The sequence below is a fragment of the Arvicanthis niloticus genome, chromosome 2 (assembly GCF_011762505.2).
Source record: "Arvicanthis niloticus isolate mArvNil1 chromosome 2, mArvNil1.pat.X, whole genome shotgun sequence".
Taxonomy (NCBI): domain Eukaryota; kingdom Metazoa; phylum Chordata; class Mammalia; order Rodentia; family Muridae; genus Arvicanthis; species Arvicanthis niloticus.
The window spans coordinates 27,102,125-27,126,109 of NC_047659.1; the positions used below are offsets into that span (position 1 = coordinate 27,102,125).

Genomic DNA, 23,985 nt, shown 5'->3' on the forward strand with positions numbered 1-23,985 from the left:
ACAGCTTTGTGATTATAAAGTAACTCAAAGACACAAGGTTCTGGAGATCATGAAACTCACCAGGGCTTGGAAAGCAGGAATGGGCCTCACTGGTTAGTGGCTTCAGGGTTCCTGTTTGAAGTTGAAGACCCTCGAACTCGGGAGACCCTTACTCAAGTCTCAGGAAATCATGGTCACCCAAAAATCACAAGAAACCATATTTGGATGCAATCAGCAGAGGTTTATTGGGGAGAGTTGGCTAGCCAATGTCAAAACTGCTTGTCCACGCAGGAACAGAATTTTGACAAAAGGCCAGCAAGCTGAGTTTTTTTTGTTTGTTTGTTTGTTTTGTTTTGTTTTTTTTGTTTTGTTTTGTTTTGTTTTGTTTTTTTAGCATGGGGTGGGGAAATTTTTTAGCATGGGGTGGGAAGGAATTTTCGCGCGGTTACACATGATTGGTTGCATTTTCGCGTGGTTACACGATTGGTTGTTTTACAAATTTTGAACATAAGCAGGCTGTAACACTGGGAAAACCTCAAAGGTGGGGTGGGTAACCATAACAGTGGAAAGTTAGCTACTTCTTGGAACCACCCAGATGACTTGCATCTTTCTCTGTGGTCAGGAATGTCTTCTTGCTTTGGGCTTTCCCCACTCTGAGGCTTGAGGAATGTTAATCCAGCAAGTGTCCTCTGATTCAGGGATAATGCCCTCCACCCGGAATGTGTGCCAGGGCAGTGAAGGCCTGAAATCTCACATTCAGGTCCGCCTTCTGGAACCTGCATTCTCTTGCTCAGGTTTAGGGTAAAGAAAAAGCCTATATATATTTCATAAAATGGTCTTTATAATTTTTCACTCTACAATAGAAAGTTCTGGAAAGGGAAAGTAGCAACAATGTTCAAGGTTCAGTGACACTTAAGTCAGAAGCTATAAAATGGCTAATGGGTATGAGTACTTAGAAGCTTTAGAAACCTGATTCTGGTGCAGGAAGGGTATATATATATATATATATATATATATATATATATATATATATATTTTGTATAAATATAAAAACTGCTCTTTGAAAAAAATTAATTGTTTATTATCTGAATTTCTAGACCTGCTTGTGACAGTTTATCTGTTGATTTTCTCCTTGTTGTATAAAGAGATCTTTCATGTCATCCTCTAGCCAGTATGACAGCCTCGGACAGCTGTAGTACAATTCCCACCAAAGTTGGGAGAAATCATACTATTTAGGAAAATATTTTAAAAATCTGGACTCCCTTAATCCTTCTAGAAATAGTAATTTTATCCCTGGAACAAGCCAGATGGTCAGGTTGCTGCAATCTTTCTGCTTGGGCGGGTTTTCTTTTCCTGTTTGTACCCCTTGCTAAATCATGCTAGTGACTTGTGCTTTCCCCCTTCTCGTGTGCAAGTATATAAAGTTAACTCTTCTTTAAAAAAAAAAAAATAGATGATGTATTAGTTAAAGTCTTCAGAGACTCCTGTTTGTAACTATATAAAAGAGAGATTTATTTTAAGGAATTTATGGTGATAAGCTCTGGCAAATATGAAGTTCAGAGAATGGGCCAGTGAGCTGAGAATCTGCAGAATAGCTGTTGTTGACATGCTGAGTTTCATAGTAATTTAGAGGCAGAATTCCTTCTTGGGGGCTTAGCTTTTCCTCTTAGATTCTTCTTGATTAAATGGGAAGGTTCAAGTGTTAACACATTGTTAAAAAAGAAAGAAAGAAAGAAAGAAAGAAAGAAAGAAAGAAAGAAAGAAAGAAAGAGGATATTCTCTCCACAACTGGACTGATGTTTAGCAATAAGCACCAATATCCTTAGCCAAACTGTCCACAGAACTATCATAGATAGAGCTGTGTCAATGACAGAACCATCTTTAATCGGGTGTATTCACTGTCTGTTATATTTGCTTCTTTGAGTGCTCAAAGAGGGATATTCCAGTTCCCTCCCACCTCCTTATCCAGGTTCAAGTCTCATGTTGTCATTATTTCATCAGCTGGGTAGGGCTGTCTTCCAAACCGAGGTAGGTTAAGTGGTATAGAGTCTTCATTGTGGATGTGTTGAAGGTGTGAATGTGTGACTGCAACGGCTTGCCAAACAGCCTGGTGCGTAAGTCCATGTGGCGAGTTCTGCCATCAGCCCTTTGGGAATCAGCCATTTTTGTGGAGGGATTTGATGGGGTGTGTGATTTCACCATTATAGCATACCCAATTAGTTGAGGCCCAGGTGTGTGTTAATAAACCTTAGCTCACTCTCTGTTAAACCAATGACCCACCTTGACTTGATTCCAGGGATTTCGTGAATTCAATGTTGTTCAATTCATTATGTGGTTGCTGTTCTAGTCTGAAATGTCTTCAAACATCTGGAGACCTTTGTTGTTGTTGTTGTTTTGTTGTTAGAAAACATCCCAACTGCTCAGGGATGTAACCGAGCAGTGGGCATCTCTGACTTTGTCCTTTTCTCTCTGGTAGACTGGTTACTTCATCGTATGCTGACCTGTTCCCCACAGCATAGAGACCGACTACTAGGTTGTCTTTCTTAAGGTAAGAACTTTGCTAATACAGACACCCCTGGGCTTCAGTTAGAAGCTCTGGCTTAGCCTGTTGGGCATCCATACAAACTCCTGCATATCTTGGAGCTCAGTGTTCTCTGGTTTGCCAGTTTTCTGCCTGATCCTAACTTGCTTCTGTTTACTGTTCTGTGGTTCTGGGACTTAGAATGCTAGTTTGGGCTTGCTCTATTTTTGTTCAGAACAGGAGGAAGTCTGCAAGCCCAGGGACTGTTTGGTGGATTAAAGGCATTTCTGGTATTGCAGAAGTGTTGTATTTGATTAATTAAGAGAGAACTGACATAAAGTGATCTTCATAGATCATGGGGAATCTATGTGGGGTGAGGAGTGATGCTTGAATATAGTCCTATCAAGGGAAATACACTGCTGAATGAATTCAGTGTGCATGAATACTAATGATCAAATGCTCAGAATTCTCAGATATTTAAATGGTAAGGCATAGGAATGACCCAAAACAGGACCAGAGTGTTGTTCCAACAAAGAATTGATGGGCATAAATGTGAGCATATTTAAAGCTCTGCATTTATTGAAATTGTCTTTTACTTGATTTGGGTCTTCAATGTGGTGCTTAACACAGAGGCTGCCCAGATTGGGTTGCTAGCCCCGACCTCCATTTTCCCAGGTGAAGAGATCAAAGCAGAGGGCTGGTTTACCAGGTCAGGCAGTAAATGCCATGCAATGCCTTTTGTGGTGATAAGGACTAAGTCTATTCTGCCTAGTCGTCCCTCCTTGGCTGTTAGGAATGCCAGTCCCTAGCCCCAAGGCCTCTGACTGGCAAACAGACCTCACACCTTGTGTTTGATGGGAGGAAGGCAAGCACCCAGAGGAAGTTGTCTGAGATCATAAGGTGATTGGGCCTGGGCCATGTTTGCATTTCTTTTCTTGTCCAGAGAGCAGATTGAATTATTAGCAACAGTGTTTGTTAATGATAATTACATGTTTCAAGTACAAAGCAGATTCTGTAAAATGTCTGGTAGGATGTCTTTCTCTTTGCCTTGCTGAATAAATGATATTGTGCAGCTCTAATTAGACTCAGGAAGACAAGCAAGTATCTGTGTGTTATCATTAGTTTCCCTTAGGGTAAGAGAGAGGGTGGTGCGTGAACTGTTACTTCAGTTTATGGGTGTGTGTTCCTAGTTGTCCTTCATATGTGCAGATCAGAGAGTTGAAGGTCCAGCTATGAGACACGGGGGTGGAAGGTCATCTTCCAAGGCAACAAAAATCTCTTGTAACAGTGTTAACCATAGCTCTGGGAACATAATAAACACAATGGTAATAATAAACATAAATAAATAAATAAATAAATAAAGAACCATAAAATAAATATTAAATAAATAAATAAAAATTAAAAATAATAAGGCGATAAATAACATAACTCTACTGTTAACCATCATCAGTGTCACCACAGCTAATATTTTGTCTCTGACTTCCTTGGGTACCAGACTAAAGTTTTATATGTGTGGTTCTCTTATAATCATCATGGCATTCCTTCAAGGTAGATTATATTAATATCCACATTTCATAGAGGAGAACATTGAGTTACCCAAAGTTAGCCAACCCCCAATGTGTCAGAAGTGGGATGTGGCCAGCAAAGCATCCCAGGACAGGGCCAGCCTAGACACTTGAGGATGACTCACTGGATTCTACTCTTACCTCTGTGCCTGGCCATGTGTCCCTGATTGCCACCGACTGCTGGTACCTTATCTCTTCTGCACTGTGAAACCTCAACCCACCCCCCTCAAATTTAATTATATATAAGAAATTTCCAGTTATTTTGATCAGCAGAAAACAGAAGCTATCTGGGACTACTTACTTGCTTGGTACCCTGTATCTGGAGCATAGCAGTTTCATGGTTAGTTGTAACCTGCTCCCTAGAGTCTCACCTGGTGATATTCACTTTGCCTTGGTGTGCACATGTACTGAACATGTCTGTCCACCTCACTAAGACTCATGGAATAAAACAACTACTATTGACCCTAGATATAGTCTGTCTGGCCCTACATTCTGCTATGGTTCACAAGGAGCAAAACCCTGTTACCCCCATGCCTTCCTTCAAAGACCTATATTGGGAAGTTTGCCTCTTTTGCCCCACATCTGCTCATTAACTGGTTGTAGCTTTTCTGGAGTTGATGAGCTGACTGCAGTGACCTCGCTGGCCTCAGGCAGGTGGGGTGAGACCTTGGGAACTCTACACAGTGATTGGTAAATGTGTTGGCAGATAGACAGGTATCCTGGTTTCATGTGTGTGAACCTGCACTAGAAACGCTACTGATGAGAAAGCCTCGTTTGTGCAGGCCTATCATCAGTTATGTGTTGCTTAATACAGCACCCTGGAGTTGCAGCTTGAATCAACAACTGTTTTATTTGCTTGTGGTTCTATGGGTTTGCAGCCGGGACTAGGTCCAGCTAGGTGGTCCTTCAGCTAGTATCAGGAGGGCCATCCTTATGATCGATCACACTGAACTGGTACCTGCGAGATGGGATTTAGAACAGACTGTTGTAAACATCCTCTACTCATGACTACTTTCTCCTGAGAAGTTTTTACACGACCCAATCATATAAGCATATGAAATAGGCATACAAATCAAAGTTTTGTACTAACAATAAGTTACAAAGAAATTCATCTCAAAACAATTCTTTGAAATACATATAATTTTGTTATTTATTAAAAATGAAGGCATATTTGCATACTAGTGAGAAAGATCTTTTCATTTGTCAAGTATAATAAAATCCAAAGCCGTACTAATTTGATATTTGCATGCTAAGGAATGATAGTAGGAAAATATTAAGAGTTTTTGTTTTCTGTAATTAAACTGTTATGTGTCTTTGTTGGTTTGTTTTGAGTCAAGGTATGCATCAAACTTAAATATTTGAGGACCACCTTGAACCCTCGATCCTAATTCCACTTCCTAAGTGATGTGATTGCACGCATGTTCTACCATGCCCAACTTAAACCATTAATGTAAGGGTCCATGATTCACTGAAGAATGATACCCTGGACTCAAATAGTATGTAAATGCAATGAGTATTTTAGTCTGCAGGAGTCCAGTATGCTGGGGTCTCCCATTACCAAGATAGAGAGACCCCAAGGGGACTCCCGTTACCAAGCTCTCAGATCCAATTTAAAGCCCATTAGGGGAGTTCTGGGGTAGGTGGGCTTTGTCTTACCCTGTCTCTAGTCCAGTGGGGTAGTGAGGAGGAGGAGAGTATAGAGCAGGAGTTCAATCTATAACTGTGATCAATCAATTGAGGTAACTCATTACCTTCAGGCCAGTCTGTCTCACCCCTCTCATTGTGTTCTGATCAGAGTAGAAAACTTTGTATGAGCACTGTCATTCATAACATACAGTAGTCAAATCTGAGCCAGTGTGTCTCAGTATTCATCGGTGGTTTGTGGCGTGACAACATGCTCAGTGCAGAGTGCACAGGATGCATGTTCAGAACCAAAGCCACAATGGGATTGGAAGATTCGACCTGGGTGAGCAAGGCCACCGTGGCTTCACTGTGTATTCAGCCTCACTTCTGCATCACTGGTCAGAGAGTATGTGTGTGTAAGCCCAGATTCAAGGGAAGGGGGCTGGAAATAGGCCCTACCTCTTCTTGGTGCTAGCTACAGAGTGTTAATTGCCATTTAAAATTGCCAAGAGACTCTTAGCTTTGATTTTAAAAAAAGCAAATGGAAATTGATTTTAAGCATTTATTTTTACACAATTTTAGAGTAAGAGCGAAGATGTAGAAAACAGAGGTCTACCTGTCTGTCTCTGTACCAATACCATACAGTTTTTTAGGTTTTTATCACTATTGCTCTGTAAGAGCTTGAGGTCAGGGATGGTGATTCCCTGAAGTTCTCTTATTGTTAAGAATAGTTTTCACTATCCTGGGTTTTGAGAAATGTTCTTCCTATCTCTGTGAAGAAATAAGTTGGAATTTTGATGGGGGTTGCATTGAATCTGTAGATTGCTTTTGGTAAGATGGCCATTTTTACTATGTTAATCCTGGCATCAATGGGAGGAGAGGCCCTGGGTCCTGTGAAGGCTCGATGCCCAGGTGCAGGGGAATGGTAAGGTGCTGAGGCGAGAGTGGGGGTGGGTGAGCATCCTCATAGAAACAGGGGGAACGGGGGATGGGATATGGGGGTTTGCGGATGGGAAACCAGAAAGGGGAATAACATTTGAAATGTAAATAAATAAAATAACCAATAAAAAATTTAAAAAAGAAAACAGAGGTCTTGTGCAGACAGTAATAAAAATTCTATTCACTACCACTAATGGTAACATTACCAGGGCACAGTCTGTTCCCCAGCTGAGCTAACAAACCAGGCTTGGCCACACTTCCTCGATAATTAAAAGAGCCAAATAAATAGTAAAAAGCAGAGAAAGGAGATTTATTCAGTATGGTCAGATTGGGACAAAGCAATCCAGAGGCACCAGATTCTCAGGTTCTTAAAATGGGGGTAAAAGGTAAAATAGAAGAATATATATTCCCAGAAAGATGTGGTCCTGCCCATCATCAATCTAGCATGCTCTCAGCAATAGACTTTCCTCCAAGACAGTCTATGTCATCAGCACTATGTAAAATCCCTTTCGTGTTCCTTGGGTCAGCCCCATCCCCGTTCAACCCTCTCATTTTCTCACCGTTAGATTCTTAGGGGGCAATTCTAGTTCACAAGGGCGCCTTGTTTTACTAGTTCAACAGTCCAGATAGCCAAAGGAGAGACCCAAAAGTCTCTTTGGAATGTCCTCATTTCTTTGAGGATGATGGTTGCAATCATATTGTTCTTACTGTCCGCCACCACGATCTGAGGTCTTTTGCATATCACAATTCATTTAATTATTATAAATTATTTGGAATAGTTTTAGATTTTGTTCCCATTTTAAAGTGAGAAAGCAAGAGAGGTTAAGTAGCCACCCTTGGCCATATAGCTAAGTAGCAGAAGTTGGAGAAGTTGGAGAAGCAGAAGTTGGAGCTAAGTAGCAGAAGTCTTGGCTCCCCAGAGGTGCCAAGGACTGAGCAGGAACCCAAGCTGCCTTTCCAGTTAATGGAAAGCAAATCTTCCTGAGTTTTAGTAAAGCCCTCTTGAATCATTATTTGTTTTGCTTTGTTTTCCCAGAGACAGTGGAATTGCCCTTTTGGTGAGCTTGCTAAATATTTCTGGGCACACCCCTGTGGCCTGAGATAGGTCAAGGGACATGGTAAAAGAACCTGAATAGAAATCACAAAGATGTGTGTGTCCACGTAGAACAGAAAGTCTTCTCCCGGGCCACTAGTGTCTCCCAGAATGTGTCTGCTTGGAGTGGGCTGTTCTTGTCCTGCTGGAGAGGCGTTTGAAGACTGAGACTGTTTAAGGACAACCCTCACAGGCTTTCAAGCAGCCTCTTCATTTTGGTTCATGCTCATCAGACTCAGTGTAAAAGAAAAGGATGTGATCGTTTAGCATTTTGTTTAAGGACTATCCTGGGGAAAGAGAAGAGTGCTTCTCTTAATATTTAAAAAAATAACCCCTTTTAATATATTATTTGTGGAAATTAATTCTCCAGATAACATAGGTGGTTTAACTGAGGAAAGTGGCCTATCACCCATTTCTGAGGTCATTTTTTTTTCAGCCTTAAAGCCGCCCATAGTACATATCTTAGCAACTGATTCTCAGCCACGGGCTCACTCGGAGGAGTATAGAATTTTCTTAGCAACCAGGATCAGACCTATGACTCTGGATGGTCTCGTTTCTGGATTTCTCGCTTTGCTTCATTAGCACCGGTCTAAGTCAGTAGAAGTCATTCTACCAGCCTGGTTTCTATCTCCCTCAAATCCTTCTGTGGTATTTTGAATACTTAGCCTCCTTCATATAGCCCCTCAAGCTAGAATATACTAGAAGACAGGCAAGTGGCTATGTACAGCCCCCCTCTCCAAAATACCACAGGCGGGATCTAGGAAGGGCTATGATGCTTACAGCTTATCCCTTCCACTATTTCTCCCTCCCCCGAGGGACTGCTGCAGGGGATAGATCTCTTGATTGTCAGACACGAAATCCTAAAGATATTTTTCTCACACCAGTGGAAACTCAGCGACCCCATCATTGTTTCCTTCAGCTAATCTTCAGAGTATATAATCCTCTCCTGCATAAAGTACTCCTTCCTGTAGATGCTTGCTTCTTTTTTCCTCCCCTCTGCAAACCAACTGGAACCCTGTATCCCCAGCATAGAAATTGAAAGTGGCCAGGCAGGTCTCCACAGCAGGACTTATGCTGCTACCTCCAAACAGTGCTGTGAGGTTGCAGATGCAGCAGAGCTACTCAGCCTGCCTGGAAGACAGAATGGCCCTGAACAGGCCTCAGGCCGGAAAGCATCATCTTCTTTAGAGCCTTTGGGGTTGTTCTCTCCCTGCTATAAACTTAACTGCTTTCCGGACTGCATTAGCTTCCTCTTGTTTGGCTAAACAGCAGTCTCTGCTTCAGGACACACACAGCCATTGATTCATGCTTTTACCGTTGGAGTTTGCTAACACTGCTGGTTTGGGGGGTGGGGGTGGGGAAACATGGTTCTTGTTAAGTCCTATGAGTGACATAAATGTATCTAAGACCTGGAGCTGAGGAGAAGGATGTGAATAGGCTTGTATGTGGTTTGTGGGCATGTATATGGAGGGAGGGTAGGTGAGACGCCTCCCAGCCTTCTGAGCCAGCGAGTGAACAGGCATGATTTAGTAGGCTTAGAAACTTGTGGTTCACCACAGTGCACCCATTGGATACATGAAGAAGTCCTCTTGTCTTCTGAAGGGGCTTTACTAGTCTAATCCCCATGGAGGATGCTTCAGGCGCAGCTTTCCTTAATGTCACTGCAGCGTGACTCACTCCAGGGTTGCTGTGTTTAATTAGTCCCCTTTCTTGTTGATTTTATGACCAAGGTTGTAGGAAGAGAGTACTTTGGAGTTTTTTGGAGGTTCCCCCACGAGTCAAAGTCATTGCACAATAATAAACAGACAGGGTATTAGAGAAGAAAAGAGTAGAGAGCTTGCTGAAGGCTGGGGCTTGGCAGGGATCACTGAGCTGGGGAGGGCTTTGTGTAGCTAGAATGCAAACATCAGCACGCCATCCACCCAATGTGTTCCGGCCTACAATCATGGTCACTTTGCCATCTGTTTATCATCCTCAGAGACAATCTTCAAAGGTCAACACCAAGGGTCCAACTAAAGTGCAGCACTCTGATGGTGACTGTAAGCTGCTCTGGACATCCATCTTCAGGGAGTCTGAGACAGAGACGGAAGTTTCTCATGTACGAGAGACAAGCCCATGCTTGAGCTGCCTGGCCTCATTATGATCGTATACCATATTTAACTCATAAGTACCGAACTTTCTCTAATTATTAGCTCTGCTCTCTTCTCACTCTATTCTTTAAAAAGAAGAGAGGCCGTTACTCCTCAACATCAGATCTCCATGACCTACCCACACAGCAAAGAGTGGATTTGTTTGGATGACAGGTGACCTGCAGCAAGGCACTGAGCAGGGACCTGGCTTCAATCGATGGCCAAACCTTTCCTTAGATTTACGTTGGAGCCTTAGAGATATACACGAAGGGTCACCAACATAAACCACCGAGCCTGTTAGGCATTGTCCACCCTACTGTAATGTGAAGTAACATGTAGAGTTACTCGCCAGCTCCTAAGGCAGTAGACTTTCTATATTTTACAGATCCTTATTTTCAATTAAACAGAAGTTTAATATATTTCTCCACAAAGAATAATTTCTAGTTCTAAAAATAATTTCTAATAAGAAATTAGAATAATTAGAAAATTGTAGGAGGGTGGGAAGACATAAGGCATAGGGAAATCTCCAAGGCATTCTCTGGCCTGCTCTGGTTCTGACTCTGAAGGGAGCAAGGTTCCTTAGTAGTTGCCAAGTTGTAAAACTGTACTGCCAGGTTTGAAGCGTTTATTTTCCCTTGTCAGCATACTTGTTTACTCAGTCTCAGTAAGACATTGTGTTAGCTTTAAACAAAGGATTCTTGAAATAACGGAGTCACTGACAGAGTGCAGAAAACCAGTGAGACAAATGTTCCCTCTGCTGTGTCTCACCTATCTCCTGTCCGTCTCTGTTATCACTTACGACCCCAAGCATGGTTTGGTGAAAGCTTTCTTTGAATTGAGAGCTGAGCTACAAATTTTAAATACGTGGGTTTTAGATGTTAGAGAGTAAAGTGACATTGATTTATTTGTTCAGTTTTTTGGCTGGCCTGAGAAACCTGTCCTGTCAGGCAATGAACAACTGCTCTTATCCTAACTAGTAACTTCAAGAGAGTATTACTCATCTCCTCATTACTGTTCCCCTGAGTCATCCAGGATGCAATATGGGTTTCCACTGAATAGGAATATTCAGACAATGGGCATGCAGAGCCAGAGTTCCTGTTGAATACCATAAGTTGTGTATGTGTCTGGAATATATGGAGCCATGGCTCATTCTAGAGAGATATTCCAGAGATTCTATCTTTGGCCATGTTTCCATTTGAGAAATGGTATTGGCCAATAATACCAAAAGTGGCCCTGTGAATGGCCAGTGTACAACCACAAAGGGGCAACTGGCCTCTCTAGCCTTCCTAGGAATGTTCCCAAGAACATAGTTGAATCTGTGCCTCTGAGTATTGTTGTGCACTGACCCGCTAAATTGGTGGAGATCTTGGGAAACTCTTTTAAAGCTTGTGACAATGTTGATAGTCTGGCAGAGGTTGTCATGTGCCACCATAGTGGAGTTCTACTGAAAGGCAGCCAAAGGAATTTCCATTTTATATATGTCACCTCTTCTGTCATGTGCTGGTTCTGTTCTATCCTTAGGTCCTTCTGTGTATGCCTCAGATAGAAAAATTGATACTAAACTCTTCTAGATCTAGATTGGATGTCTGCATAGTTGCAGAGATCAATATTGGCTAGGCTAATGTTAGCATTCTGTCTAAACTCCATCCCCACAGTTACCTGGCAACAGCCAGGTAGGCCTGACCCACTATAAATGGGGCTGCTTGCCCCCTTCTCCCTCTCTTGATCTCTTGTTTCTCTTGCCTTTTTGCTCCTGCTCTGTCCTCTCACCCCTTCCCTACCCCCCCCCATTCACATGCTCATGGCCGCTCTCTCTCTCTCTCTCTCTCTCTCTCTCTCTCTCTCTCTCTCTGCCTTTCTCATCCTCTACTACCCTCTTAACTCCCCTCCCCATGCCCTGAATAAATTCTATTTTATACTATACTGTCCTGTGGCTGGTTTCTCAGTGGGTAGGAATGCCTCAGGGGGAAGGGATGCCTTGGCATGGGCCTACTGAGACATCCCCTTCTTCCATACCTTACCACACACCTACATAAAACATAACCCCTCTTTTTATCTTTTTATAAACACATCAGCTAGTGTGTGTGTTCAGTTCATTTTAAAGCTCAGTCCATTTAGACATTCTTAATTCCTAATTTTTATAGTCATCACAGACTAGAGAAGTACAGTTCTGAGCAGGAGCTGTAGCTGAGGCTTAGTTGAGCCATTATGTGTCTGCAGGACAGCTTGATGTTTCAAGCGTAAAGACCATATTCAAAAAGGATGCTGGATGTGAGCTTGCGGGTTAATGGAAATCCTACCTCTTCTGAAAATTCTTACTTAATCCTCCTCAGGTTTAAATAAAACCCACAGTTGCTATTATAACAGCTACCCTGACACCCTTCTTTACCTCCAGGCACTTGAAATACAGCACTAAACAACAATAGAATTAATCTAAGGCCCTTTAGACAGGAGAATGAGTGCCTTGGGGCAGGAGCCTGTCTCCATCTTCAATTCCAAAGACTAGGAAAAATAAATGTCTTATAAAAGGTATGATGGAGTCATTAGTAGCTGTGAAAATAAAAGAAGCTGTAATCCAGAAGGCCCAGTGTTTGGTGGCCTGTCCTGCAGGGTCAGTGAAATAGGAATCTGCTCTCTGCAGAAACAGCTGCCCTGGTGATTCTGAGTCAGGCCAGCCCGGGAGACAATGATGTGTGCCCTGCAGCGGGTTCATTTTTACCACTGTCCATGATTCCCGTGTTGAAATAGGAAGGCTCAGCCCAGAAAAATGCGAAGGAAACAAAACCAACTCTTTTATTACTCCCACAACATTTATAGCCAAGTCCTATTCGATGCCCTTTCCCCTGGGCACCCTGGCAGGCATTTTAATGATTTATTTTCTTTTTCACAACCAGAAGACAAATAAAATATTTTATCACCTTTTGGGTGGACTTGATGTCTTTCTCTTCATTTCATCACTCTCTAGGTCTATAAAACTCTCCTTACCTTTCCATTTTTTATACCTCACGGGTAAGAATTCTGTTTACCTCATTCCTTATGTGTTGTTGCTTCTTGTTGTTGTTTTTTGTTTTGTTTTGTTTTGTTTTTTTAACATTTTTTCCTTCTTTTTTTGTTTTGTTTTGCTTTTATGTGTGAACATGGTGGTTGAGAGCTGGGGAAGATGGAAAGAGAGAGTTAGTTATAAAACATCTCATGTTCCCAGTACTGCAACATGGACAGCAGAAAAAAGTCTTGAGTAAGACAAAGCATTTTCAGTTTGATTCTCCATATGAGAAGTCCATTTCCATACGTTTGGCGAGATTGGTGCTGAAGGAGTGTTGGTTGAGGAAGAGAATGGTCCTTTACTGGGATTCTCTGTGTGGTTTCTTTTCTGGGATCTGTAATGGAAGACAACGATTGTGGGTGCCTGTAGTATTGTCACCGCCCCTTTCTGTTCTGAAGTGCTGGTCTTCAAAGCTCCCTGCTTTACAACTCCCAAGCTCATTGTTCCTGCCCTTTGCTTTCTTGGCCCACTTCTGCCTCATTTTACATATGCCTTCCTATGTCAAGATTCCAACAACAGGCTTTGCAGTCAGAAGCCAGAGCAGATGCTGACCACAGGTACAGATTTGTGAGGGAGACCTTTGTGTGTGCGTTAATGCCTCACCTGTCAAACTCAGAATTACAATCTGGAGAGCTCGTTTTGCAGGTCTCTGAATCAGACATAAGTGGTCTGGGATTCTCAGAGAACTGGACTCAATGTGACGGTGAGGGTGTTTGTAATTTAGTGGCTGTCCCTCCCCAAGATGCGCACCATTTCATCCACTGAAGGTCCAAAATAAAACAGAAGGTAACGGAAGGCTGGATCTCTTCTCCCTCTGCTTGGCTGCAATGAGGCAACATTGTCTGGCCCTGGTGACCCTTGTGTCGTTGAGAGACTTGAGGCTCAGACTAGGATTTACACCACCAGCCTTGAGCCATTGGGCCTTTGAACTACACAACCATATTCCCAGGTCTCCATCTTGAAGATGGCCGATTTCTATATGTATACAAAATCCCCGTCCCGCATGTATGTGGTTGGTCCTATTTGTCTAAAGACCCCCGACTAAGATATTCATAAGAACAATTGTGGGTGATCAAGATGTTATAATCTAAAGATGAGACTCATTTGTTCATTGCTGGATGTTAAGAAGACACGCGATGTTTGCCAATTAGCTATAACATTCATCCAAACTAATTCCTGTCTGAAGCCTTGGCCGTTCTGAGTTTGTTTACTCTTTGAACCAAAGAGTAAAAAGATGCCAAGCTTTTTTTTTTTTTTTTTTTTTTTTTAGATCTTGATTCCTGGGTGTAGCATGCTGGCTGCCCTTCCTGGCTTGATGCCATCATCGTCAGGCTGATAAGCAGTCTTCTTATCATTACTCAAGTAGTCGATAAGAATGTTAAACAGAATAAATAAAGACAAGGTTCTACATCTTCTGTTGGGCAGTTAGTGTTGAGGCTTGTCTGTTAAAAAACATTATCTAGCAGCTCACAATTTGTCACTCCTTCCCTAAAGATACAAATTATATAGTACCCTGTTAAAATCTAGGTCCTGCGTAGAAACTGCACTAATGTTATAGCTTGGAACCATGTTTTGATGGAAAGGCAATTAGTCAGGCAATATTTCACTTTAATTTACTGTCTTATATCTTATCAATCTCTGCTTCCTTTTTTGTTTGGTCACAAACCAACAGCTTCTTACCATGCACCTTTATTTATTAATCCAGAAAAATGTTGGTCTGAGAATCTTCAGTATCATGAATAGTACTCAATATAAGACATGGTGCTTGCCTTCAAAGTGTTACAGTTAAGACAAAGGAAAAGATACATAATTATAACACTGTTGGTAAATATACACAAGCCTTTATTTGTGTGATTTATACAATAAGATGGAGTTTTAGAAATAATAGAGTAAATATAATGCCTAGCAAGTCTGAGACAACAAGCAGCTGCCTGGAAATCTCAAAGGTTAGGGTAAACACTGTTCATTACAGAGTAAGGTCCCAGTCTTCAGTGTTGGGAAGGAAAAAAAGGGCATTTGAAGAAAAGAATGAAGCCTTCCGTAGTCAGCTGCCTGGAGACTGGACTCTAGACTTGCCATGATGGCTCCCCACAGCTCCTGATCCTCTCTGACTTGTGTCTTATACTTGGTCACATGATCTGCCAACCTTCTTGCCCTTTTCTCAACCATCTATAGACCTCCAAATTATGTCTGGTTTATCATTTTGGTTATGTAATTCAGATAAAAGAGGTTTGCAGGCAGTTCACAGGACCTGTCTGGTGGTTCCCTACATCCTGACATGACAGCCACCCCATGGATTAAACAGAGAGCACAGGACAATGACCATAAAGCACCTCACGGGCAACCCTATAGACACACGTGCAACACTCTTTGAAATTAGGATAACACTTAGGACCGAAATCTTCGATAAGTATATGTAAAAAATGTCTTCCCTGTTATTACCACCACTCGCCCTTAACAGGCGACATCCAGCCATCTTTATTTTGAATGTCTGGTGTGCTTTCATCCTGGGTGGGTTGTCTGCAGCTTTGAAGTGGATCATACCAGCTGCATGCGAGTTTTACAGAGCATGAAAGATGGTGTAGCAGTCACTATCAGAGGCACAGCATGTTTTGTAGTTGCGGGTGGAATTCTCAGCAGTGGGCCAAAGAGAAATACCCGCAAAGCCTTGAGCTGAGTGGGTCTGTCCAGTGCCACAAGAGAGCAAACCTGGATATCCAGTGGCCATGGTCTTCACCCACAATCCCCTCTGCTTCTCTCTTGTGGCAGGAAATGCTTTCCTGTTTTCATGGTTGGCTGTGTGTTCCTATCAGCTGGGAAGGCAGTTGACTAAGGTGCTCACTCACAAAGATGCTTAGGATTCTGCTTCCAGTGTTCTGGCAGTGATGAGAGAGGATTATTGTATTTGGTTGCTCAAGATCTTCTTCCTTCTGGCCCGCTCCTGCTGTCTGTTTCCCACTCACTTTGTTTGGAGCTAGGTGTCTTCCCTTTTGTAAAGAAAACGAATGTAAATTGTCAGGGGCAGTGAAACACCTGATGCTTTGCCCTGAGATCTGCTAGGGTGGGAGGAGATGTACCCTCTGTGAGCAGATTGCATGCCTGCCAGCACTTCATTCTCCAGGGAACTTCCGCAGGGCCTGTGCAGAGCCTGTTCCTAGGGTTGAGAATGGCTCAGCTGAATGTGCCACAATGAACAAAGAACGCATACAGGCTCTTCTTCTTACACAGTCTGGACTTGGACTGTCTCCTTGCTCATGCAGTGGACAGTGAGAACCCTGGAGGACAGGTAGCACTGGCCAAGTCATCTTCTCTCTTCACTCCTTGAATTTGCTTCTCACTTGAGGCCTGAATATAACTTAGATCATTGTACTGAGGATAGAGAGGAAATTGCAATGTTAAGAAGCTAACAGTTTCTAAATGAACATCGATCCTAAATTCAGGATCTTAACAATGTATTCCAGACTCTGGTTAAATCCAGAACACATTTTTTCCTCATAAGTAGCTTGCTGTGTTCAGAAAGGCTGGATATTTAATCCTTAGTCTTCTCTTCCCTTCATTCTTTCCTTCCTCCATTAATGTCAGGTTCTTAATATTAATTTTTCATCCTTTGAGAAAAAAAAAAACCCTACATTTCAAGGTCAGTATCTCATCACCCCTGGGTACTGGAGATCAGTGCAAATTTAAGTAAAAGCGAGTTTTCTTCTCTTTACTCTGGACTTCCCTGTTGGGAAGCTAAGCAGTGATTCTTGCCCTGGCCCTGCAATGCACAGAGAGTGGGTCAGAATCGGGCGAATCTTTTCCCCAGCCGTTCTAGACAGACATTGGCCGCTAGCTCACCTTGCGTTTGAAATTTGATTTTCCGTTAAACATCAGAAATGCCTTTCTTTCTCTCCCTAACACATTGTCAACATGATCTTCTCGGCCTGATGACTGTTTTATGGGCTCCTGGAAGCCTGTTGCTCCTCTTTCTCAACCATGGTACGCTCCTGCATTTATTCTAGTCAGTAGGTCTTCTCAATAAATCCATCAAAGGCTGGGCCAGTCTGCACAAAGCACGCCTCCCACCTTCCTGGGAGGACTGAAGTGCAGTCTTTAGAGCTTGCCTGGATGGAAATTACTTCTCTTTATTAGGTGAAGCATGAAAGAATACATCTGTGTGATCCATTCACGTACGGCTACTGCCGCGGTAGGGAGATTGCATATTGTTTCTTCGTGAGCTAATTAGTAGTTTTCCAAGTTTGGGAGTGAGGAAGAAAAACTCAGGCTGTATACAGTGATGTAAGAATTATTGACCTGTGGCAAGCAGGGGATAGAAGTGCATTCTGGGAGTCTCACTTTCCTGCCCACAATGATGCTTAAGTGCCAGTTATTTGGGAAGAATGGAGAAGGGCAGTCTGTGGATTGAGTTGCCAGGGTGGGATCCAAGAGGCTTGTATCCTCCCTTCCAATTACAGGTTTCTGACAGAAATCAGAAATCTCCGCAGTGATGCAGAGGGGTCTTAGCAGCTACACAAGATATTTTACCTCTCAGACCAAGTCCTTTGTTTTCAATAGCTCTTAGCAGATAGTTGGCAATGCAGATAACTGTTGTAAATATCTGGATTTTTTTTTTTTTTAATGTTGGTGAATTGCTTGTGAAGTCTACAGAGCTGTGTGATTTATTAAGTAGATTTTTATATTTCTAACAGGGAAGATTAAAAAGACAAGCTCTTCTGCTCCGATCAGCACATGTGCCACTGATGTAATTGTTTCTGCAGATTTTTAACTGGGGTGTATTTCTGTTAGCAGGGTAAGCCAGTTCCCGATTGGTTTTTTTCCCCCCTACATTCTGGAGATCCAGGCATTAATCAGTTTGCAGAGAGCTGCCAATTCCTATCTTCCAGTCTCCTGCCACCAGCAAAATCTCCAACTAAGCCTCACTCTTCTGCATCTTCTATCCTGAAGGGGGGTGTACTATCTTGGGGGTGCAGCTCTTCTGGACCATCAACTTCAACATTGCTTGCATTCTCCAGCTTTTCTGCATCAAGAGAAAACACCCCAGCTGCTTCACAATTCTTTTTGTTCCTAGATAATTCACAAAGCTGGTAGGAAAAAAAATTCAGCACTGAGTTCAGACATAAACTGCTACATCTTCAGTAGAAACTTGCCACAAAATTTTATCACCTTTATTTATTTTCCCTGACAATGAGAAAAGGGAAGAAGATTTGTGTGCCGGAAATCTGCTTCTCTCGTACTGGAGAGGAGGCAGCTTCTGCTTTGCCTAACTTCTCTCCAGAAGATTTAATCAGTGTGTGCCGTCAAGAAAGAAGGATGTTCTTGCTTCCTGAAGACGCTTTGTCTGAAATGATAAACACAGCTAAGGTGACAGCAGGCCCGCATGCAAAGTGAGGGAACTCTTGTTTATGACTGGAATACACAAAGACAGATTTACCAGGGGCTTTGTGCCTTTTTCCCCCATTCCTGATTCAGCAGACAGTGCTGTGGTTGCAACCGTCAACTATGCTGTTCTCCATGGAAAACCAGCCAAGCGGAATGATTCCTCACTCCTAGGTGCATCTAGGCAGTAATTCTTTGGTAACAGTAGGACTCCAGGCGTGCTTCAGTTCTTCTTCTTCTTTTTTTAAAAATAGATAAATAAACTATTTATTAACGGCAAAGGTCCCAAACTCATTTCTTCTTGAATACACCCACAGTACGGCCTCTGCGGCCAGTGGTCTTGGTGTGCTGACCGCGGACACGAAGGCCCCGAAAGTGGCGCAGCCCCCTATGGGCTCGAACTTTCTTCAGCCGCTTCAGGTCCTCACGCAGCTTGTTGTCTAGACCGTTGGCCAGAACCTGGCTGTACTTCCCGTCCTTCACATCCTTCTGTCTGTTCAAGAACCAGTCTGGGATCTTGTACTGTTGTGGGTTCTGCATGATGGCGATCACACGCTCCACCTCATCCTCCGTGAGTTCTCCAGCCCTCTTGGTGAGGTCAATGTATACTTTCTTTAAGACCGTATGAGAATATCTCCGCCCCACGCCCTTAATAGCAGTCAGTGATGGTGAAGGCTGTTTTTCTGCGGTCCATCGATGTCGGTGTTAAGTACTCGCAAATGTGCTGGAACTTCTCGGCGATCACTAGAGACGTGGCGGCAGCGGCGGCACAGACGGTGGCGTATAGGCCTCCTGTGGAAGAGCTCCTCAGTTCTTTATATTTCCTAACACATGCAGCCTTTCCTCAAGGTGGTTGTTGTTGGTGGTGGCTGTGGCTGTTTTAATTTCGACCTTAGTCTTCTCTTCGTGTATCAGAGAACTGTAAAGGAAAAAGCTAAACAAAACAAAACTACAAAAACAACAACAACAACAACAAAAACCAGAACAACTCAATAACAGTTCAACAGTTGAAACGTGAATGCGTCTGAGACTGTCTTCCTAAAAGCAACCTTGGTTTATTTGCAGTAGGGGCTTAGCTTGAAGCTCCTTGCTCCTGCTCAGGGGCTGCCTGGCTGTGTTGCCGCTGTCTTCTGATCTACCTGTCTCTCTGGAGATTGTTTCTGACAGAAACACAGAATTGGGACTCAGGGGATCTGGAAAAGGAAACCTGTCCCTGGGGCTTCAAACTTGGTTGACCAACTAACGTGGCTCAAAGGGTCCTTCAACTGACCTCATTTGTCCTATGGTTTCAGACCAGGCCGTGCCTGGATTAAATCCATGCGTCTGCAAATGATTTAAGCTGTGGAACCATTGACATAAGTGAAATATTCTGGGGCGGGGGGAAAGCCACTCTACTCAGTGGAATTAAAGGGCCTTCCTCAGAACGCTTCATCTGGAGAGGTCTGGGGAGGCCCCTCCCTCCCAGCCATTGTCAGCGTGAGCTGGGGGCAGGAGGCTGTACGCAGCTGAGGCTTATGAATGCAAAATTTCACCCTAGTTCATGACGACTCTTAGAGACAGAGTTCCTAATCAGTTTTAGGTCAGCCAGATTCAAGTGGCTGTGAAGCACCAATAGTTTTTCCCTCCTGTAATCCCTGTTCTAAGCAAACAGACTCTGAGTGTGATAGCTGTTCTGTGCTGTTGGTGTTGTGCAGTGCTGCCTACGCTGGCTTCGGGCCTCCTCATTGCTGTCCGTTCCCATCTTCTCCCCTCCAGTCCACACCCACTGCCATGTGAGCACCATGATGTCCTTCTTTGGGTCAGTTCTGGCCCTGGAAATCTCCTTTATTATTGCTTAGAAGACTAAAACTCAACCCCCAACTTGCTGTGGTAATTTAAGGTTCTTGTCAAACCCTCCTTTCTTTCACCTGGGTAGCACACAGCCCGAGTTCACTGGCATTTTCTCCTGTTCTCTGCCTTCAAGCTTGTAGCCATGCTATTCTCCCGCCTTTCTTCCCCTTAGTACATGAACACTCACATATCACACACACACACACACACACACACACACACACACGCGCGCGCACACACAAAATAAGTAAGTAAATATAATTTTCTTTTGTGTTTTTTTTTTTTTTAGACAGGGTTTCTCTGTGTAGCCCTGGCTGTCCTGAAACTCACTCTGTAGACCAGGCTGGCCTCGAACTCAGAAATCCGCCTGCCTCTGCCTCCCAAGTGCTGGTATTAAAGGCGTGTGCCACCACTGCCTGGCTTTTTTAAAACCTTTTTTCTTTCTTTCTCTCTCTCTCTCTCTCTTTCTTTCCTTCCTTCTTTCTTTAATATATTCACCATTGCTCTCTTTAGACACATCAGAAGAGGACATCAGACCCCATTGTAGATCGGTGCTGGGAATCGAACTCAGGACCTCTGGAAGAGCAGTTACTGCTCTGAACCACTGAGTCATCTCTCCAGTTATATTTTTTTAAATTAAAAGAATAAATGCATAATGCATAAAAGAGAAAGCCAAAAAGAATAAATGCATAAAAGACAAAGCGATATGTCTATATAAGCATGCATGATATGCACACACATAAATATGGTGCTCAGGCCTTTTACTTTTAAAAGTTGTATTCAATTATTGCTTTTTCCACCAATAAAAAACCCCTGAAGATAATCCCGGATAGATGGTGTCAAAACACGGCATTACAAATCCAATATACAGTATAATTAACCACACCAGAGGAAGCAAACAGCAGTCCTGGTGTGGTGGTTTGAATAAGAATGCCTGCCGTGGACTTAGAGATTTGAGTGCTTGGTCACCAGGGAGTGGCTCTACTAGGAAGTATGGCCTTAGTGAAGAAAGAGTGTCACTGGGGGGTGAGCTTTGGGGTTTCAAATGCTCAAGCCAGGCCCAGTCTGTCTCTCTCTGTCTCTCTCCCTACTCCTCCCTCCCTATGTCTCCCTCTCCCTCTCCCTCTCCCTCATCCTCCCCCTGTCCCTCTTCTTCTCTTCTTCCAGCACCAGGTCTACTTGCATGCCATCATGTTTCCTAGCGTGATGATAATGAACTAAATTCCTGAATTTGAACAAGTGCCAATTACATGTTTCCTTTTAGAAGAGTTACCGTGGTCGTGGCATCTCTTCACAACAATAGAACTCCTAACGATAACATATGGCGTCATCAGTGTGCCACCACCAAGAATCTGCAAATGCTGACTGCTTTCTTAGATATGTCTGTTTTCTTTTCAGTACCAAGGATAGAACCTAGAGTCTCAACAGTACATGCCTTACATCAAGTCCCTCTTCCCAAGGGGCCAGAGAGCCTAGACCCCATAAAGAGCTTTGAAATGGTTCCTAGCCTTCCTCCATGCAGTCTCTTGCTCAGAGGTGTAGAATCCTAGCACTAAGTGTTGCACTGGTTTACATCCTGCTCTCTACCACACATTTCATGCCTCATTAAGGGATTAAATCTCCGAGCCTCTGGGATTCCTCTTGACAGAGTTCGTAACTAGTGCGATCAGATCATTGGTTGACAGTGGCTGCTCTGGCTGTTGTTTTCCTGCTTAGGCATCAGCTTGGTACTTTTGCACCTTCGACCTCAATTTCTTTGCAAACTTTTACTGTTTTGAGTTAATGATAAGAAATGAGATAATCGTTGCCTCGGTATCTATATGGAGCACTGGTCGTGTGGTTTAGTGTACTCCTTGGTCCTTGTCAGGCCTCATTGGAGCACAATCCATGAAACTCTTGTCCCGATGCACGCATTTGTTTTATAAAAGGGAAATTTCTTCCTTAGAAGAAAATGTGACTTTCCCTTCACACCTCATTTCTTCATTCCACAAACATTCGGACCTTTGTTTCATGCCAGGCCCATTGCTGGGATGTAAGGCTTCACCGTGGCTGGCTGAATCTCTCCTTCCTTTTCTTCCTCCCACTGAAGGAACTGGTAATGTGCCCCAGAACCACTGTATGGGTTCCTGTGGTATTCTGGAGTTAACAGCAAGTGCTCCTCCTGACTCCTCCCACCCCAGTCCCATCAGTGGATTGAAACCATCAAGGAAATAGCATCAAGTGAAGCCATCAAGTGAAGCCATCAAGTGAGAGAATAACAGAGTTCTAAAGCCCTATGTAGGGACATCTCTTCTATCTCCCTGGAGCTTGGCAAACAGCAGAAATAATTGCCATCTGCTGACTGACCCACTGAGAGCTGTGTGCCAGCCTGGCCTCCCGTAGGCTGGATTCACATCTCTGATTAGGACAATTTCAGTGACTTCTGGACTCCCTTTAGACTTTGCTTAATCCTTCTCACTTCACTGAGCTATGTATGGTTTTGCTTAGAGTTTAGGGGAAATTACAATAGCAGGCTTGGGGAGGGCTAACACTGGGGAGTGGGACTTCAAACTGATGCTCTTCTTTTGTCAGTGTGAGGTTGACAGAGAGAAAGGCAAATGACATCAGTGGCCAGGTGTCAGTATAAAGCAGCTGATTTGGAAAATAGTTCCTTTGAGGCCTGTTTGGGTGAGAATCATTGAGATCACAAAAAGGAAGCAGCTGGTAAGTTCTGGAAACCTTATTATATAAGCCCAGACTCTGAATAATGCACTAAACGAAGTGTATTGCATGTATTTAAATATTTATGTACAAATGGCTCATTTTTTTTTTTAGCCTGCTGTGCCACAGCCCCACAACTTGACACAATTGTTTTTAAATTTCCATTGTCTATGCTAGAAGGTATTGTACAAAAGACACGGAATCCTGTTAAACAAACAAAGGCAACACAGACCACATCATCACAAGCCGAACTGCTCTTCACAGCAAACCAGAGTAAAGGGTTTTGAAGCCATGTTTTGAGTGAATTAAAATGGAGGGGTGTGGGCCTAGACCTGAGTAGAAATTCTCTGTTCGACTCACTAGCTTTGTAACCTTGTGTTTGATGTCTGACCCTTACAAAGCCTCAGTGAATTCTAGCTTAAAATGGAAGTTACTCTACATGAGGCGAGTAAAACCAGTCACTAGCAAAATACCACAAAGTAAGTGTCTGTGGAAGACAGACACTTGGTTTTAGGAGAAGATACCACAGCTGTGGATACAATGGTGTCCAGAATATAATAGCTGTCTGCTAAATATTACTTTATTAATATTTATATTACAGTATAGTTTTGATGATTATATTAATAATACAACATTAATATCTGAATAAATATGTGTGGAGCAACTACAGGTGTGAATTAGATTGTTCTATGAAATGAACTAACGTGTGCATTTCAAACAAGGAAGCAGGAGGGACTGTTTGTTTGAAGAGGGCTGAGGTAGAACTTTCAAACTTCTAGCCTGGAAAGCATTACTGTCTCTTTCTTATTGGGGTACAAGCATTGGTTCCACTTTCTTCCCTAAGATCTAGGGAAGTCTTTCCCTGGGGCTGTGTTTTTTTGGGTGACAGCATTCCAGATCCTGTCTGGGAAGCAGAGATCCAGGAGAATGGTGGTAGGCTCACACTGAAGTCACTGCCTGTGGTCACTGCTTTCTCCCATTTCCTTCTGGGCCTTGAGTTTCATACCCCACACATGGTAGAGAAGAGAGGCTGTTTCTGGAGTCCGACTGTTGCCTAGAAGTATCAGCTCACTGTGGATCTGTGATCAGACCCTCCCTGTATCTCCTCTAAGCCCTCCTGTGTCTCTGTGGGCAACTTGAATTGACTCTCTGTATGCCTTGTCTTCTTCTCTCCTTACTCCAAAGGA

General features: G+C 43.1%; 1 protein-coding gene and 1 pseudogene across 9 annotated transcripts in view; one reads left to right on the plus strand and one right to left on the minus strand.

Moving 5' to 3' along the window:
• The window catches only part of Lypd6b (LY6/PLAUR domain containing 6B), a 117,891-nt gene that overhangs the window by 66,125 nt on the left and 27,781 nt on the right, over positions 1–23,985 (plus strand). For 8 of the 9 annotated variants that reach the window (XM_076928725.1, XM_034493801.2, XM_076928730.1 and 5 more), the window contains exon 2: positions 2,456–2,527. The exons of the other annotated variant lie outside the window; for it this stretch is intronic. The gene's annotated coding sequence lies outside the window, so the exon portion shown is untranslated. The remainder of the gene's footprint in view (positions 1–2,455; positions 2,528–23,985) is intronic. 9 annotated transcript variants of the gene reach the window in all.
• LOC117702930 (small ribosomal subunit protein uS13 pseudogene) lies at positions 18,560–20,051 on the minus strand (annotated as a pseudogene).